Here is a 17,446-nt window from a genome sequence, read left to right as displayed (position 1 = left end):
GTAGCTGAGGCAGCACTTCCATCCTGGCACTGACACGAAGGGAGGGAAAAGGGACGGGAGCGCAGTTTTAAATGAAGTCTTTTCTTCCACTGTCAGTGAAAAGAGCTGAGTTTGTTTCAGGCCTATTCCCACTGCCAGATGGAATTCCATTCCACATCACCCCCAACCAGGGGATTTCTCCTCATTAAGTAGCAGAGCTAAAGGTTTCGTCTTTTAGTTGGGAATTGGAGAGGATTTTACAATTAAAATTGATTACAGGAGTGGTGTGCTCAAACTCCTGGGTGGCATTTTGTTTCCTTTGGAGGCACTCCTTATTTGGGGGCCCCTGATTAGCAGTAATTAGGCAGATTCTTCTCAGGTGTCACTTGCCTCCCTGCTCTAGGCTCTCCTGGGTGAGTTGGGTTGGTTGCCTTGGGAGGTTGCTCTTCCTTAGCTTCTCCCTGATGGTATCCCCAACGCTGTTCCTGCTCTGGGCCCTGCCAGATTTTCTCAGTGGGATAGACAGCGTGGAGGTGAGAGTGTCCTGGTTTTGGTCATGGCCATCACAAGTGCTGGAAATTTATGTTGCCCCTGCCTCAGGTTGGGATCTAGGTGTGAGCGGGGAGAATGGGGTAGAGGGTTGCAGGATGGAGTCGGGTTTGGGGTCGGTCCCTGGACAGGGGGAGAGTGGGTGGGCTTAGCTGTCACATGCAGAGGGAATGTGAAACTTGGTTTTTTGTTTTCCATTTGTGCCTCACATGCTATATATGTATGTGTAGATATATATATGTGTGTGTGTGTGTATATATATCTATCTATATTTGTCTTGTCATCCCACTTAGACTGCCTGTAAGGTCCTCAAAACTGTCTTGTTGTTCTGTCACATCCCACAATACCTAGTTCAGAGCTCTGCCTACAGTGGACCTTCAGTACAGACAACTGGTGGGAAGGAGCATCAGGGAACTATCTACTTCTGCTGGCAGATGCCCCAGTTTTGGGGTTTTTTTTAACAGTATTTGTTAAGCATTTATAATGTGCCAGACACTGTTATTAGTGCTGGGGGTAGATACAAGAGTTAGGTTGGACACAGTCTCTGTTCCACAAGGAGCTCACAATCTCAATCCCCATTTTTGCAGATGAGGTAACTGAGGTACAGAAAAGTTAAGTGACTTGCCCAAGGTCTCATAGCAGACAGGTGGCAGAGTCAGGGTTAGAACCCAGGTCCTTCTGACTCACAGACCCGTTGACACCTCTCCATCGAAGCGGGGGTTTTCTTAAATCTGCTAGATTAGGCATCAGCAATTTATCTCTCTCTTCCCCGCACAATGCTGCTCCCCCTCCGACCCAGCTCCCCAGTGGTGATTGAATGGAGGGGTCAGCATGAACCTTAAGTGACAGGGACTTGTTAGGACTCAGCCAGCCATGACCATTGCCTTGCTATCTTAACTGTGGTGGAGAATAGGAAATGTGGCTGAACGAAAGAAAGCGGCGGGGAACCCTGGAGTACCAGTGTTTTAGTTGGTGGGCCCTCTTCAGAACATGGGTCAAAGATGGCTGATCCCACGGTTCTGAAGAACCCTCTGGGTTTCTTTGTCCAGGCATCCTTGTACACTGTCTACCCTGATTGCTATTTCTCCACATCCCATAGCTACTTGCTCCATAGACCTCTTATCACCCTGATAATCCTCCAACTCCAAACAGTCTCCATCCCTCGGTTCCAATAGCCCATTTTCTTCTCCTGTTCATCTGTGCTTATGACTAAAGTGATTTATTTTTAAACCTACTAGGTCACTGGGCTTAGGGACCATGTAGCATTGAACAGAGAGAGAACAGGTCTGTGCCTTTTCTCCCTCCTTCTCCCCACCCTGCAGTCAACCTCACCTCCCCTCTCCCCTGTGAGCATCTTCCCTGGGGAGGTGGATAGAAGGAGAGAGGTGGGAACTTGTGTGTAAAAACCTCTGTCCTCTGAATGGTCAGAGGCCAAGCAAGCTTTGTTCACAGTGGTGTCCATCGTGAATCTCTTATCTTTCTTCCCAGCCACATGGAAAGGAGAGGCAATGGCATGCATTTCGTGGGTCAGGGCTGACATGTAAAAAAGGCCCAGTTGATCTGTAGGCAACATTAAGTTGCAGGGCCCCTGCCTCTCATCATTTCCCTCCCTCTCATCATTTCCCTCCCTGTCCAGCTCTGAAGTAAACAAAAGGAATTTTTAATAACATTTCTTCCCTCACTCCCTGGGGAAGGATTTAAAGCTCCATGTCATTCCCAGCCAAGATTATGTATTCTGCAGCAGAGCTGCCAGTCTAGTCAAGATCAGTTCCAGAAGGGATATTATTAGAAAAAACGAAATACAAATAGCCTCGCTCCACAGTGGAGGTGTTAGCGAGTTTGCGAGGAATGAGACTTCAGAGAATGGATGGTCTCGCCGGGTTCCATGATCCAGATTTGACAAGCACCAGGCACCAACAAGGGTGGGGAGGGTTTTATCGCAACTTTTGCCCTTATGCCCAGAAAAGGGAGACCTCCTGCTGAGACTGTGGCACTTTCGGTTGGAATTGGTGGTTATCTGGTGGTCAAAGGCTGACCCTATTCCTTGCCAGGCTAGGGCGAGGGATTTCGGGGGCCATTGATGCAAAGAAAAACACCAAGGTAAATTGTTCCAGCCTCCCTGTCTAGTCAAGTGAGACCACTCAAGCGCAGGAACCTGATATTAAGCTGCTGTGTTAATGGTCTAGTAAGTGACCGAAAGGAACTTGAGACAACTGAGTGGCTTGGCCCTGCACATGCAGTTTATCCTGGCAGGCTTCTTCAGTGTAGGTGGTTGTCATCCTTGCTCAGGACCTAGTAATAATAACAGTAGTAATAAGTGGGATGTTTGTCAAGGTGTTTAATGTGTGCCAAGCACTGACTAAGTACTGGGATAGCAACAAGATAATCAAGTTAGAAACAGTCCCTGTTCCACCTGGGGCTCTCAGTCTGAGGGAGAACAAGAATCAAATCCCCATTTTACAGAGGAGGAAACAGGCCCAGAGAAGTGAAGTGACTGGCCCAAGGTGATGCAGCAGGCAAGTGGCGGAGCCGGGATTAGAGCCCTGGTCCCTTGATTCCCAAAGCCTCCTCTTTCCGCTAAGCACTTAGAACAGTGCTTGGCACATAGTAAGCGCTTGACAAATACTATTATTATTATTGTTATTAAGCCACACCATTTTCTCTTATCTCCCTGATCCATCCTTTCCCTTTACTCCGTGGTCCCAATTCACACTCCCTTTACCAGTGTTCTCCAAAGCTCAGCCTGTGCCTCCCTGGGTTCCTGCTATATTTAGCGTGGGCTCTCTAGATGTTGCAGGGCTACTGAGGAAATGCATGGAAATAGATTCCTGCACAGACTGAAAATCTGGGGCCTGAGCCCAGTCCCAGTGTGAGGGGGCTGTCCTGTCCAACAGGTGACCGGAGGTGGAGTGGGAGGGCCACAAGACTGTACATGTGAGGTTATCCCCGTGGTTGCCACGGAGGCTCCATTGTAGACACAGCTGCCACTTTTGCTGGGTGCCATGGTCTGCTAGCCCGCGGAAGAGGGAGGACCAGGAACTAAGGCAGAGTGGGGGATAGAGATAGGTGCAGAGACTGAAGAAGGTTAACATTTGAGAAAAAGGCTCAGGCACTGGGATTTGTGTACTGTCAGGTCCTTACGTTCCCGACGAACGCCCGCGTTAAGAAAAACTTGTATTATAAAATGCTGTGATCTATGCTTGTGTATGTGTGCACCACCATGACCACGTTTTATCTCCCTAGATGCCCATTCTATCTAGATGCCCATTGCCGGAAGAACGTTTCTAACTCTGCAGTGGCATTCTTTCTGAAACGTGTCATGCAAACACGCGATGTGGGGAGAACAGACTGTATTTGTTTTCTGCCTTTCCCCGTTAGGCTACAAGCTCCTAGAGAGCAGGGATTGAGCCTTTTATTTCCTCTGCAGCCCCCACCCCTGTCCCCAGAACCATGCTTTGCAAGCAGCAAGGGCTCAGTAAGTGCTGTTGCTGGGCAATCCTGCTTCCTTCCAACCAGAATGTTTCAGCGCATCCATAACCTGTGGGGTAAAATGCAAGCAGGTGGTTATTGTCCCGCAGAGTAGCTCAGTTCCAGAGAGACAAGTTCCCAATAGCAGGAACTGTGTTGCAGACTGCCAGGGAAGTTCCAAGTGAGACCACTGTTGGATAAGAGGCTCAGAGCTGCTGATGAGGATAAGACACAGGATCCTTTCTTGTTGTTTGTGAGCTCATCTCCCAGCTGCGATTCGGAGTCTAGCCTCTATGGGATCCCTGCTGAGCCGCAGAGTCCAATGTCCTCCAGTGTTTCTTGGGAAGAGCTTCCCATTGTCTTTCTCTTTCCTGAAGCCTTGGGCCTCCAAACAGGGCTTGGGGTCAGTGGACAAGTCCCTCCTCCTCTTCATCAGTATTTGTGTGCTTATTGTTTGCAGGGCACTGCACTAGGCACTTGGGAGAGTACAATACAATAATTGATAAACACATTCCCTGCCGACAGCGAGCTTACAGTCTCCCAGAACTCCTGGTCTTTCCACCCAATCCCTGTTCTCCCCATGATTTTTCCATCACTGTAGACAGCATCACAATCCTTCCTGTCTTACAAGCTCGTAGCTTTGGCATTATCCTTCATTTATCTCTCTCATTCAATCCACATATTCAATCTATCACTAAATCCTGCCAGTTCAACTTTCACAACATTGCTAAAATCTGTATTTTTCCTCTCCATCCAAACTGCAACCACGTTAATCCAAGCACTTATCCTATCCCACCTTGATTGCTGCATCAGCCTCCTCACTGATCTCCCTGCCTCTTGTCTCCCACTCCAGTCATACTTCACTCTGCTGCCCTGATCATATTTCTACAAAAATGTTCAGTCCTTGTTTTCCCACTCCTCAAGAATCCCTAGGGGTTGTCCATCCACCTCTGCATGAGACAAAAATTCCTTACCATTGGCTTTAAAGCACTCAATCACTTTTCCCCTCCTACCTCACCTTGTTGCTCTCCTACTACAGCTCAGCCTGCACACTTTGCCCCTCTAATGCCAACCTACTCATTGTACCTTGATCTCATCTATCTAGTCCCCGACCTCTCGCCCATGTCCTACCTCTGGCCTGGAACACCTTCCCTCTTCATGTCCGACAGACAGTTACGTTCCCCACCTTCAAAGCCTTATTGAAGACACATCTCCTCCAGGAGGCCTTCCCTGACTAAGCCCTCATTTCCTCTTCTTCCACTCCCTTCTGAATCACCCTGATTTGCTCCCTTTATTCACCCCTCCCTCAGCTCCACGGCACTTACGTATCCACAATTTATTTATATTATTGCCTGTCTCCTGTAAACTGTAAGCTCGTTGTGGGTAGGGAACTTGTCTTCCAACTCTGTTATATTGTTAGAATGTACTCTCCCAAGCATTTAGTGCAGTGCTTTGCACACAGCAAGCTCTCAGTAATACAATTGATTGATCCCAGTTGCAAGCAGGTTGTGGAGAGAAAGCCCTGCCATAGAATAGGTCTCTCTAGAGAGAGACTCTAGCCTGGGATTGTCTAGTTTCAGTTCTCTTGAGTCTACTTTTTGTTTTTCTAGGATTTTTCCCTCTGCTGCAGTCCCCTGGCCTTGTATTCCTGAGGCTGTCCCTTCTCTGTGGGAAACCATTCCTGTAGTTCTGTCTTTCCACATAGCGTCACCTGATGTGGTCATTGCATTGGCATTTATTGAGCGCCTAGTGTACAGCACAGGACGAAATGTTTGGGAACATACCATGGAGTAAACGGCACGGGCCCTGCCCTCAAGGGTCTTCTCTCATGTCTATGAAAGTGTTTCCATCCAATCAGTGAGAAGCAGCGTGGCTCAGTGGAAAGAGCCTGGGCTTTGGAGTCAGAGGTCAGGGGTTCAAATCCCGGCTCCGCCGCTTGTCAGCTGTGTGACTTTGGGCAAGTCACTTCACTTCTCTGGGCCTCAGTTCCCTCATCTGTAAAATGGAGATTAAGACTGTGAGCACCCCCCATGGGACAACCTGATTACCTTGTAACCTCCCCAGCGCTTAGAACAGTGCTTTGCACATAGTAAGCGCTTAATAAATGCCATTATTATTATTATTATTATCAGTCAGTGGTATTAAGTGCATCCTATTCATTCAATCGTATTTATTGAGCGCTTACTGTGTGCAGAGCACTGTACTAAGCGCTTGGGAAGTACAATTTGGAAACATATAGAAACGGTCCCTACCCAACAGCGGGCTTGGGAAAGTACAATATACCAGAGTTGGTAGATGCAATCCCTCCCCACAAAGAGCTCATTGTCTACGCGGGAGACAGATATTAAATTGCAGATAGGGGAACTAGAATTTAAAAATATTTGCATTAAGTGCAGTGGGGCTAGAGTGAGTATCAAAGTGCTGAAAGGGTACACAGCCAAATCTGTGTCTTTGTGGCCACTGTTTCTTTTCCAGCCCAGTTTTATGTGTCCCTGTGTGTATATGAGTGGGCCTGAGATGGGTGGCATACCTCTCGGGGTCTGTGGGGCTGGGTAGCAGCGCAGACCTGTGCTTGGACCTCTGTGGTATATTTGTGTATATTGGTTCTGCTACCACTCCTGGTGAGGTGTAGCGTAGAGAACACAGAGACCATAGCTTGCTCCAAATCAGGCACCTTTATTCCCACTCCCTTCCAGGAGGGCTCAACACGCGACTGGCGGTCCAGGCGCTGAACCGTCCACGTACCGTGTGGGTCATTTACACAGGCGAGGTCTTAACACGTCCTTTCATTTGTATAAGCCTACTCCGAGCTGACACAGGCAGCTCCCCCTGGTCCTGCCGAAGATACTCCCACGGGAGAGAACCATCATTAGTCCCCTTGCTGGCCATCGGGTTCCACGGTAGGTGGGAGAAGACTGCCGCGACAGCCTGGGGATAACAATAATGATGGCATTCGTGCCAGACACGGTACTAAGCGCTGGCGTGGATACAAGCAAATCGAGTTGGACACAGTCCCTGTCCCTTTTGGGGATCACCACATTAACCCCCATTTTACAGATGAGATAACTGAGGCACAGCGAAGTGAATTTCCCAAGGTCACGCAGCAGACAAATGGGGGAGCCAGGATTAGAATCCATGTCCTTCTGACTCCCAAGCCCTGCGGCAGCAAAGGCTGTCTGTGCAGGGCTCCGTGTTAAGAGACAGTGCAGGACTCACCTCTCTGACCCAGAGCCCAAGCCTGAGGAGAGCAAGGAGAACAGGTTCCTGTGTATTGAGCCCGGGAGCTGGGTTTAGAAGGTAAGGTTGATGCCAAAGTCAGCTGTGAAAGGGCCCCCTCCACAAGCAACAAGATGGACCTCCCTGGCTTAAGTGGAGCAGGCCTGGGCATTTTCAGGTCTGAACTGCAGCTTTCAATCCCTCCCTGGTTGTGCCTGAGGCACTCTTGATGCGACTGGGTCATTTTATGGTTTTCCTTGCAAAGAACAGACAAAGCACAAGGGAAAGGGACTCAGCCCTTTGTCTTTGGGATAGAGGGGAATTTCTTTTGGAAATTTCCCCAAATTGTACATTCCTTGAATTTCTCATGTTCGCTGGTGTTCGGGTGCACCCGTCCCTTCCCGCAAATGCTGCAATCACAGCGAATAAACAAGCCGTGGCAACCTCCAAGAACTGGAGGGTTTTGTTTCCGGGTTGTGTTGCAAGTGATCTCTGGGAGGCGTAGTGACACAAGAGATTGCAAATGGCATGTTGCAGTTTCAAAATGGATAGATCCCCCACATCAGTACTCTTGAGCCTCAAACAGGTAGTGCCACAGATCCCAGTCTGAACCCCTAGCCTCAGCAGCGAGGGGGATGTGCAGAACTTGTCCTCTGGAGCTCTGTGAGTGTCCAGAAGTGTGTTGTTTTTGTTTTTTAATCATATTTGTCAAGAACTTACTATGTGCCAGGCGTTGTACTAAGCACTGGGGTAAATACAAGCTAATCAGGTTGGATACAGTCCATGTCCCACGTGGGGCTGAGGCACCGAGAAGTGAAGTGACTTGCCGAAGGTCACATAGCAGACAAGTGGCGAAACCAGAATTAGAACCCAGGTCCCTCTGACTCCCAGTCCTGAGCTCTTTCCAGTAAGCCATGCTGTTTCTCAAAGTTATTACAGAGTTCCTTCTTTCAGTCCTATTGATTGAGGGTCCACTCAGTGCAGGGCACTATCCTGGGCACTGTGGGCAATCACTAAGACAATACACGGCCTTGCCCACAAATATGTCTGGTCCTTCTTTTTATTATTATTATGGTATTTGTTAAGCGCTTACTATGTTCCAGGCACTGTACTAAACACTGGGTTGAATACAAGCAAATTGGATTGGACACAGCAAATTGGGTCCTCCTTGTGAGGAGGACCCCTTCTTTCGAAAAGTTCTTATCATACATTAGAAGGGCAGTGTGGGCCGTCCAAGCTCAATTTTTCAAGGAAGTCAAAAGTTACTTCAAACATCGAAGAACATCCCAATAAAGTGAAATATTTTTTAAAGTGTCTACTAACCCAAGTCGGCTTCTGGGCGGATTAGCACGTGAAAGGAACAGTTGCACTAAAATGTTTTCCCTCATATGGGAAAGAAAGCATGAAAATTCTTAATGCACAAGCCAGGGGATTTTCCTGAGCTTTGCAGAATCAAAGGGAGTGAAACTGAGAGACTATTTTTTTTCCTTCCATGGGTATCAAGGAAGTGGAATTCCTGGAAGCTTTGTGCTCTTAACTAATGAGGTTTGGCCTGGCCCTACTTCATTGTTATTAATTCTTTAAAAAAAATGCTGGCCTTTCAATACGTTATCTAAATTAAGTTGGAGAACCTTCTTGGAGATGTCATCTACCTGTTCTGGGCTTTCTGATTCCAGGGCTAGTGGGAGACTTGACAGGCACAGGGAAGTCAGAGGATGGGGGTTCTAATCCTGGCTTCGCCACCTGTCTGCTTCATGACCTTAGGCAATTTCATTTCTCTATGCCTCAGTTACCTCATCTGTAAAATGGGGATTAAGACTGTGAGCCCCATGTGGGACATGGACTGTGTCCAATCTGATTACCTTGTATCTATCCCAGTGGTTAGAAGGAGTGTTTGACACATGGTAAGCGTTTAACAAATGCCATAATTATTATTATCTTCGACAGTCTCTTGAGCTGCCGTGTCTGGCCTCAGGCTTTTCCCATCTGCGTTCCTTGGGGCTGGTTTCTAGGACTAGTATGATTGTTTCTCTCACTGCCTCACTGTTTCAAAGAACTTGCTTGAAATTTCACTTCATTGCCCAAGACTGGTTGGGATCGTTGTGGGTTACTACTGATGTGAGGCATCATTCATGGAGGAACCTAGCCAGGGGCTGAAGGAGTTGGACATCATTTTCAAACATTTCCAGCCTAAAATAGAGGGAAAAGTCCTGATGCCCAAGTTCCGGACACTGAACTGGATGCCTGGGAGAAGCTCTTTCGTAAGAAGACATGGGAATTTAGGTGGCAACCCCCAACAGGTCTGGTTTTAAATGAAAAATGTACTGATAGCAAGGTGAGGGGTCAGCTGAGTTACCTCGGGGCGCGACAAGATCCACCATACAAGACCTCCCACATAATTCCTTTCAAAGATAGCCACCACTTTGGATCCTCTCAAAGATGGCTTCTGCCCCAAGCTCGGTTGAGGAGCAGCCACCAGGACAGTGAGGAGTTTGGGGCTGAGGAGGCTGATTTTCCTTTGCCTCAGGGCAGCCTGGTGTCTGAAGTTGACCCTAGGCGTTGGTCCTGAATTCCAGCTATCTGATGTAATGTGATTTTTGGATTGATTTTTTTCTGCATGCCAGAAAACTCAGATTTTTTTCTTGTAACAAACTAGAAATGTCAATCTCTGGACATTGCCCAGCCCCTTATTAGTTGTGTCTCTTAAAATCAGGAAAAAGATTCTATTTGCAGGAGAGAAGCTCCTCATCTTCGAGATGGGTGGCACGTTGCCAGTTTTCAGCTGGCATGTCCCTCTGTCCAGTTCCAATATGGAATAGAATGTTTTTATGTCTGTGTTATTTTGTTTGGTTTTCATTTTGGATGCCGAACCTCCCCTCTCCCCAGCTCCTGTTGCTGAATTCCTCAGGTCATATGTGGCACCAAGATGTTAAACTGAGCTGGGAAGGGAACATAAAGCTTCTGGAGCAAGTAGAGGGTTCAGAGGTGCCCCCGGATTATGGGGGCACTCTAGGATTGTGTAAAAGCCACTTGTTTCTGGGAAATGACACCGTTACATTACGTGCCTGGCGAACGTATGCCGTTGCATGTATCTCCTTGTATGGGAGGGTCATCAGTAGCCTTCTTGACACAATGCAATCAATCAGTGGTATTTGAGTGCTTACTGTATTCAGAGCACTGTCCTAAGCATCTGAGAGAGTACAATACAGTTGACCCAATCCCTGCCCTCAAGGACCTTACAATCCCAGAGCAGGTGGATTTTCAGAAAAACTCTGATGGTTAACTCATTTAGGGCAGGGAATATGTCTAACAACTCTTTAGCACCCACTAAGCACTCAGTCAATACATTGATTCACTGGTAGGGAGGAGATACTGTCTGGCTGATTTGAAGGGGGAGTGAGTTCCAGATAGGAGGAAGGCTGTGAGCAAGGGATCAGTGGCGAGAGACTCAAGAATGAGGCCCAGTAAAATGGTGAGCTTAGGAGTGAAGAGTAGGAATAATAATAATAGTAATTATGGTATTTCTTAAGCACTTCCTGCATGGCAAGCGCTATTCTAAGCACTGGGGCAGATAGCAAGTTAATCAGGTCTGACACAGTCCCTGTCCCAGATGAGGCGCTCAGTCTAGTTAGGAGAGAGTAGGATTTAATCCCCATTTTACAGTTGAGGAAACTGAGTCGCAGAGAAGTGAAGTGACTTACTCAAGGTCACACAGCAGACATGTGGTGGAACTGGAATTAGAACCCAGGTCCTGTGACGGCCTGTGCTCTCTTTGCTAGGCCACACGGCTTCTGGCTGAGAAGCCTAAATGACCATCTCAGAGCCCAGAATGAATTGAGCTAATGGAAGGAAACTCTGTCTCCATAATGATCTCCCTAGCCAAGGATCCTTCTGGCAATGGGGGCTGAGGGCCTCAGTTCCCTCATCTGTAAAATGGAGAATCAATTCCTGTTCTCCCTCCTTCTTAGACTAAGAAGCCCAGGTGGGAAAGAGCTGCTGTCAATTACTGTCTGACAGACTTTTACTCTCCCCCACCCCCCTACCAAGACTCAACGGGGGTGCATCTCCTCCAGGAGGCCTTCCTAGACTAAGCCCCTTCTTTCCTCTTCTCCCACTCCCTTCTGCGTCACCCTGACTTGCTCCTTCTTTTCTTCCCCCTTTCCAGCCCCATAGCACTTATGTGTATATATCTGTAAATGATTTATTTATATTGATGTCTGTCTCCCCACCTCTAGACTGTAAGCTACTTGTGGGCAGGGAATGTGTCTGTTGTATTATACTTTCCCAAGCACTTAGTAATAATAATAATGATAATAATGGCATTTATTAAGCGCTTACTATGTGCAAAGCACTGTTCTAAGTGCTGGGGAGATTACAAGGTGATCAAATTGTCCCACGGGGGGCTCACAATCTTAATCCCCATTTTGCAGATGAGGTAACTGAGGCACAGAGAAGTTAAGTGACTTGCCCAAAGTCACACAGCTGACAACTGGCAGAGCCGGGATTTGAACCCATGAATTCTGACTCCAAAGCCCGTGCTCTTTCCACTGAGCCACGCTGCTTCTAGTACAGTGCTCTGCACACCATAAGCGCTCAATAAATATGAGTGAAAGAATGAATGAACACCGTCTGCATACGACAACTCACCCCACCCCCACCGCACTTATGTTGTTTTATGCTGTCGAGTCAGGTCCGACCCATAGCGACACCATGGACACATCTCTCCCAGAATGCCCCCATCTCCATCTGCAATTGTTCTGGTAGTGTATCCATCGAGTTTTCTTGGTAAAAATACGGAAGCGGTTTACCATTGCCTCCTTCCGCACAGTAAACCCGAGTCTCCGCCCTGGACTCTCTCCCATGCTGCTGCTGCCCAGCACAGGTGAGTTTTGACAGATTGCCTTCCACCTGCTAGCCACTGTCCAAGCTAGGGATGGAATGGATATGCCTCTGCTTGACTCTCCCTCCCGTAGTCCAGACTGGTAGAGTACTGGAAACTCTCCTTATGTAAATATCCTTATACTCTACTCGTTCCTCAATCTAGAATTTATTTTAATGTCTCTCCCCTGTTGGCCTGTCCCCCTGTCCCTCCCTTATTGGCAGGGATTGTGTCTACCCACTCTGTCATATTGTGCCATTCCAAGCGCTTAGTCCAGTGCTCTGCATACAGTTAGCACTCAATAAATGCCATTGATTGATTGGTTGAGACTGTCATCCACCGTATGCCATTATTTCTTCTAGGCTTTTATCAAGCAGTTTACCATGGAGTCCTAGATACCTATGTGTTATCTATCAGTAGTATTTATTGAGCACTTAAGTGCAGAGCACTGTTCTAAGTGCTTGGGAGAATACAGGAGAAATCAGCAGTCACGTTCCGTTCCCTGCCCATAATGAGCTTATGTTGAGAGAGAGTCTTTAGTATAAAGAATGAAAGCAAATCAAACCCCATTTGCATTTCCAACTGCACAGTCCACTCCATTCAAGTGGGTATTATGTGTACTGCAGATGAAATGAAACCTCTGTAAAAGCAAGCTCCGTAGAGCTCGAGGAAACCAAAATACTATTGTATTACAAGGACATGGGATTCATTGGATGTAACAAGCACTCATTATGCAAGTGCTTTGGGAATTTTATAAACACTAGTTAGCTCAAAGTTGCATCAGTATATAGAGCCCTGCATAGCCTAAGGGCAGCCCATTGGTTCTGTGGGCCCCAACGGCGAGGTTGAGTTGGGACAGAATTGAAGCTGGCTGAGCACAGGCTAGGAATGGAGGCCCCCATGCTCTCCACAGCCTTTTCCATCCCAGTTTTGGAAGTTTCAATCCTGATCATGGAGAGATGCAATGCAACCTGTGCGACCACTCATCATGAGTGCATGGTTTTTCATGAACTTTGTGGCTTAGTGGGAGAAGCCTGAAAGCCAGAAATCAAGAAGACCTGGCTTCAAGGCCCAGCTCTGCCATTGGCCTGCCTTGTGACCTTGGACAAGCCACTTAACCTTTTAGTGCCTCAGTTTCCTCATTTGTAAAATAGGGATAAGATGCCTGTTCTCCCTTCCTCTTAGATTGTGAGTGCCATGAGAGACAGGGGCTATATGTGATCTGATAATCTTATATCTACCCTAGCATTTAGGCTAGTACTTTGACATATAAGTGCTCAATAAATATAATGATGATAATTATGTCCCAGCCCATCTGCCTAGGGCAAACTAGGGCGTGTTCCACATTTTCAGCCTATACAGGGTTCTACATATAGGTATGCCCAGGTCTCTTCTAATATGAGGGAAGCAGCCTGGCCTAATTGAAAGGGCTCAGACCTGGGAGTCAAAGGACCTGGGTTCTAATCCCTGATCTGCTACCTGTCTGCTGTGTGACCTTGGTCGAGTCACTTCACTTTTCTGGGTCTCTGTTACCTCATCTGTAAAATGGGGATAAAACGCCTGTTCTCCCTCCCTCTTAGACTGTGAACCCCATGTGGAACAGGGACTGGGCCCGCTCTGTTTATATCGTTCCTATCCCAGCACTTAGTACAGTGCTTTGCACCTAGTAAGTACTTAACAAAAACCACAACTGTTACTATTACTATTTATTATTATTATCATCATATCTTTGCAAAACCTTGCATTCAAGAAAACTTGAACCATTTTAATGCTGCGCACATGTGTGCAAGCAGTTGCTTTGCTACACAGCACACCGAGCCTAAACAGGCTTGTGTTGTTGAAGGAATGTTCCCCATCTCCCTAATTGCATTTTAGCCTAACTTTTTCTTTTTAATTGTTATTTATGTGCTAACTATGTGGGAGGCACTGTACTAAGCTCTGGGGTATATGCAAGTTATTCAAGTTGGACACAGTCCATGTCCCACGTGGGGCTCACAATCTTAGTCCCCATTTTACAGATGAGGTAACTGAGGTGTAGAGAAGTGAAGTGACTTGCCCATGGACACACAGCAGACAAGTGGTGGAGCCAGGATTAAAACCCAGGTCGTCCGACTCCCCGCCCGGGCTCTTTCCATTAGGCCATGCTGCTTCTCGATACTTTGTTTCGAAAGCAGGTGTTATGGCAGAGCTGTGTGACCTTGAAAAGTCACTTAACCTCTCTGTGCCTCAGTTACCTCATCTGTAAAATGGGGATTAAGATTGTGAGCTCCACGTGGGACATGGACTTTATCCAACCCGATTAGCTTGTGTCTATCCCAGCACTTGGTTCAGTGCCTGGCACATAGCGCTTAACAGTGCCATAAAAAAAACCAAAAAACTGAGTGAATATGAATTGCATTTAGCTATTTGTGTTGTGTTCGCGTGTCTCAGTGTTCTTTGGCAAGTGCCGTTTATCTCTTCCTCTCTAGATTTTAAGGTCCTTGCATGCGGAGACCATGCCTTCTCCCCACATTCTAAACCCTCATAAATCCCAATTCGTCCATGCTCACACAGAGATTGACCCTTCATCAGAACCTCTTCCTGGAAGCTCTGGGGTGACCCTTGCCCCCCACCCCCACCCCCCAACTTCACCCCTCCCATTCCCAGAGCAGTTTTGCTAGATAGAGGCTGACACAGAACTGACCACTCCACCCCTAATGGTGCTGGCATTATTTTTAACAGGCTAGGGTTATTTTGAAATGGCACCAATTGTACAGTCTTAATCCCTGATGGACTCTGGCGCTAATGTCTCTTTCTTATCCACCAGCTGTTCCGCTTGGCCAAAAATACGATGATTGCATTTTCAGGGTAGATGGTTAGAATGGGTGGGGAAGAGGAGAGCAAGATTTGTCATTTGCTTGTTGTTTTTTTTTTTCAACCAGTGGTTCCAAGAGCTATTTGGGGCTCTAGTGGAAAAAGAAAAGCTGCCTGGGCAGAATTGAAAGAGGCCAGGCTGGAGAACGCACCTGCTTGGTACTGTCATGCCTCCCTGCTGATGTCCCGCAAACTGGACAGAATGGTGCACACAGCCCAAGGGTGCTAATCCCGAGACCTCCTTAATCAATCAGTGGTATTTATTGAGCACTTAGTACAGAGCACTGTACTAAGCACTTGGGAAAGGACAATACAAGAGAGAAGCAGTGTGGTTCAGTGGAAAGAGCACGGGCTTGGGAGTCAGAGGACATGGGTTCTAATCCTGGCTCCACCACTTGTCTGCTATGTGACCTTGCGCAAGCCACTTAACTTCTCTGTACCTCAGTTCCCTCATCTGTAAAATGGGGATTAAGGTTGTGAACCCCACATAGGACAACCTGATTACCTTATATCTATCCTAGTGCTTAGAACAGTGCATGGCACGTAGGAAGCGCTTAACAAATGCCATAATTGTTATTATTATTAATATATTATATTATAATATTAGAGTTGGTAGACGCAACCCCTCCCCACAAGAAGCTTCCAGTGTACAGAGGGAGATAGACATTAAAATAAATTAAGTTGGGGGAATGGCAGAGTATAAGGATATGTCCAAAAGTGCTTAAGGGGTATACAGCCAAGTGCTTGGCAAGGAGGGAGGGGATGGTTCTTGGCCACTTTTTTTTTTTCCAATGGTACTTATTAAGCACTTCTTATATGCCCAGCACAGTACTAAGTGCTGGGATAGATACCAGTTAATCAGGTTGGACACAGTCCAAGTCCCACATGGGGCTCACAGTCTTAATCTCTATTTTACAGATGAGTTAACTGAGGCACAGAGAAGTGATGTGAGTTGCCCAAGATCACGTGGCAGACAAGTAGCAGAACTGGAATTAGAAGCCAAGTCCTTCTGACTTCCGGCCTATGCTCTATCCACTAGACCATGCTGCTTCTCTACTTCCCAGTCTTCATTAACTAGATTAAGGTTGCAGAAGGCTTGGTGATTTCATTGATCAGAAGGGAATCTCTTCTCCAGGAAGGGGAGAGGGGCCATCTCCTACATGAGACAAAGTCCCAGGCAGAGTAGAAGGATGCCACCTTGAACTCGCTTGAACCCAGATCTTATTTTTCAAACATCATCTCCTTTTGAACGCCTCTCCCAAGGGGGGGAAGGCTGCCAAGTGACTCGAGCCTGCTTCCTGTTGTTTACTGGTGCGATGAGCAGATCAAACGGCATGATTTATTGGTGTTTCCGGTGTCATTTTGGCCCTTGCCTGCTTTAGAGCTGTGGCCTCCTCCTGGCACTAGCTGGGCTGCCCTAGATGTTCTGGTCACCATCGTTGGTCCACTCGATACATCTGCCCCTGATGGGCGCAGATGTGCCCCCAGGGGATTCTCCAGTCTAGACTGGGCCCAGTGGAATCCAAAGTGGCTCAGGAGAACTTGGCTGCCTTTGCACTTACAAAGTACAAGGGCAGATCAGTGGTTCTGGCTCCCTGTCAGGCAGAATGTGAAGTGAGAGGCTATGGAAGAAATGTTTTCACCCTGAATGGGGCCACAGCCCCATTCAGGGGCAAGGTACTATCCGAGCTTGTGGGGAGATGGGAAGGGGGGCTGCTGACAGTGGCTTGATGGCCCAGGAATCTAGGCTTGAGAGTTGGGGACCTGGGTTCTAATCCTGGCTCAGCTCACTTGCTTGCTATATGACCTTGGACAAGTCACTTCTCTGAGCCTCAGTTTCCTCATCTGTAAAATAGGGATTGAATACCTTTCCTCCCTTCCCCTTAGATTGTGAGCCCCATGTAGCTCAGGAACTGTCAAACCTGATTATCTTGGCTTTACCCAGTACTTAGTACAGTGCATTGCTTAGCGGAGTCCTAAGCTAAAATACGATTTAAAGAGCGAATGCCACCGAAAAAGTTACCCTGGGGAATCTGGAGTAGACATATCAGTGATTTTAAATGCTCTCCCTTTCCATCACCGCCTCCACCTTCAACTCTGCCTCTACAGGAAGGAAGCTGGGACAAGTGGGGAACAAACCAACTGGCCTTCGGGTGCCCAGGGTGTGCACTGGGTGGGATGGGGCGGGTACCTTCTTTCTGGGGTGTTGCTCTGTCTGGCATGTCGAAGGGCCAGGAGCTGCTCAGCTGGGATATCTGCCCAGAGACTTGGGTGGTACCTCTAGTGTGATCTTCGTAATACTCCCTATGGGAAAAGCCGAGTCATCATGGATCTGGGCTTCTGTGTTGGGGGTTTGGGTGAGGGGAGGGGGGCGGCCTCTGGTGCCTCCATTTGCTTCTGACTGTCTTCCCCCTGGTAGCAATTACCATGCGGCAATTCAGGACATTTTTAAGGACCAGTTTTTATGAGGATCCTCATTGATCCACCGAGGCTCCTTCTGTG

At 47.6% G+C, this 17,446-nt stretch overlaps 1 protein-coding gene across 1 annotated transcript in view; it reads left to right on the top strand.

Moving 5' to 3' along the window:
- Positions 1-17,446, top strand: part of NCKIPSD (NCK interacting protein with SH3 domain) — an 81,736-nt gene that overhangs the window by 21,772 nt on the left and 42,518 nt on the right. The window lies entirely within an intron of this gene.

This window comes from Tachyglossus aculeatus, chromosome X1 (genome assembly GCF_015852505.1).
Source record: "Tachyglossus aculeatus isolate mTacAcu1 chromosome X1, mTacAcu1.pri, whole genome shotgun sequence".
In the NCBI taxonomy this organism is placed as follows: domain Eukaryota; kingdom Metazoa; phylum Chordata; class Mammalia; order Monotremata; family Tachyglossidae; genus Tachyglossus; species Tachyglossus aculeatus.
The sequence above is the reverse complement of the archived record's forward strand: the minus strand, read 5'-3'. Positions and strand labels throughout refer to the sequence as shown.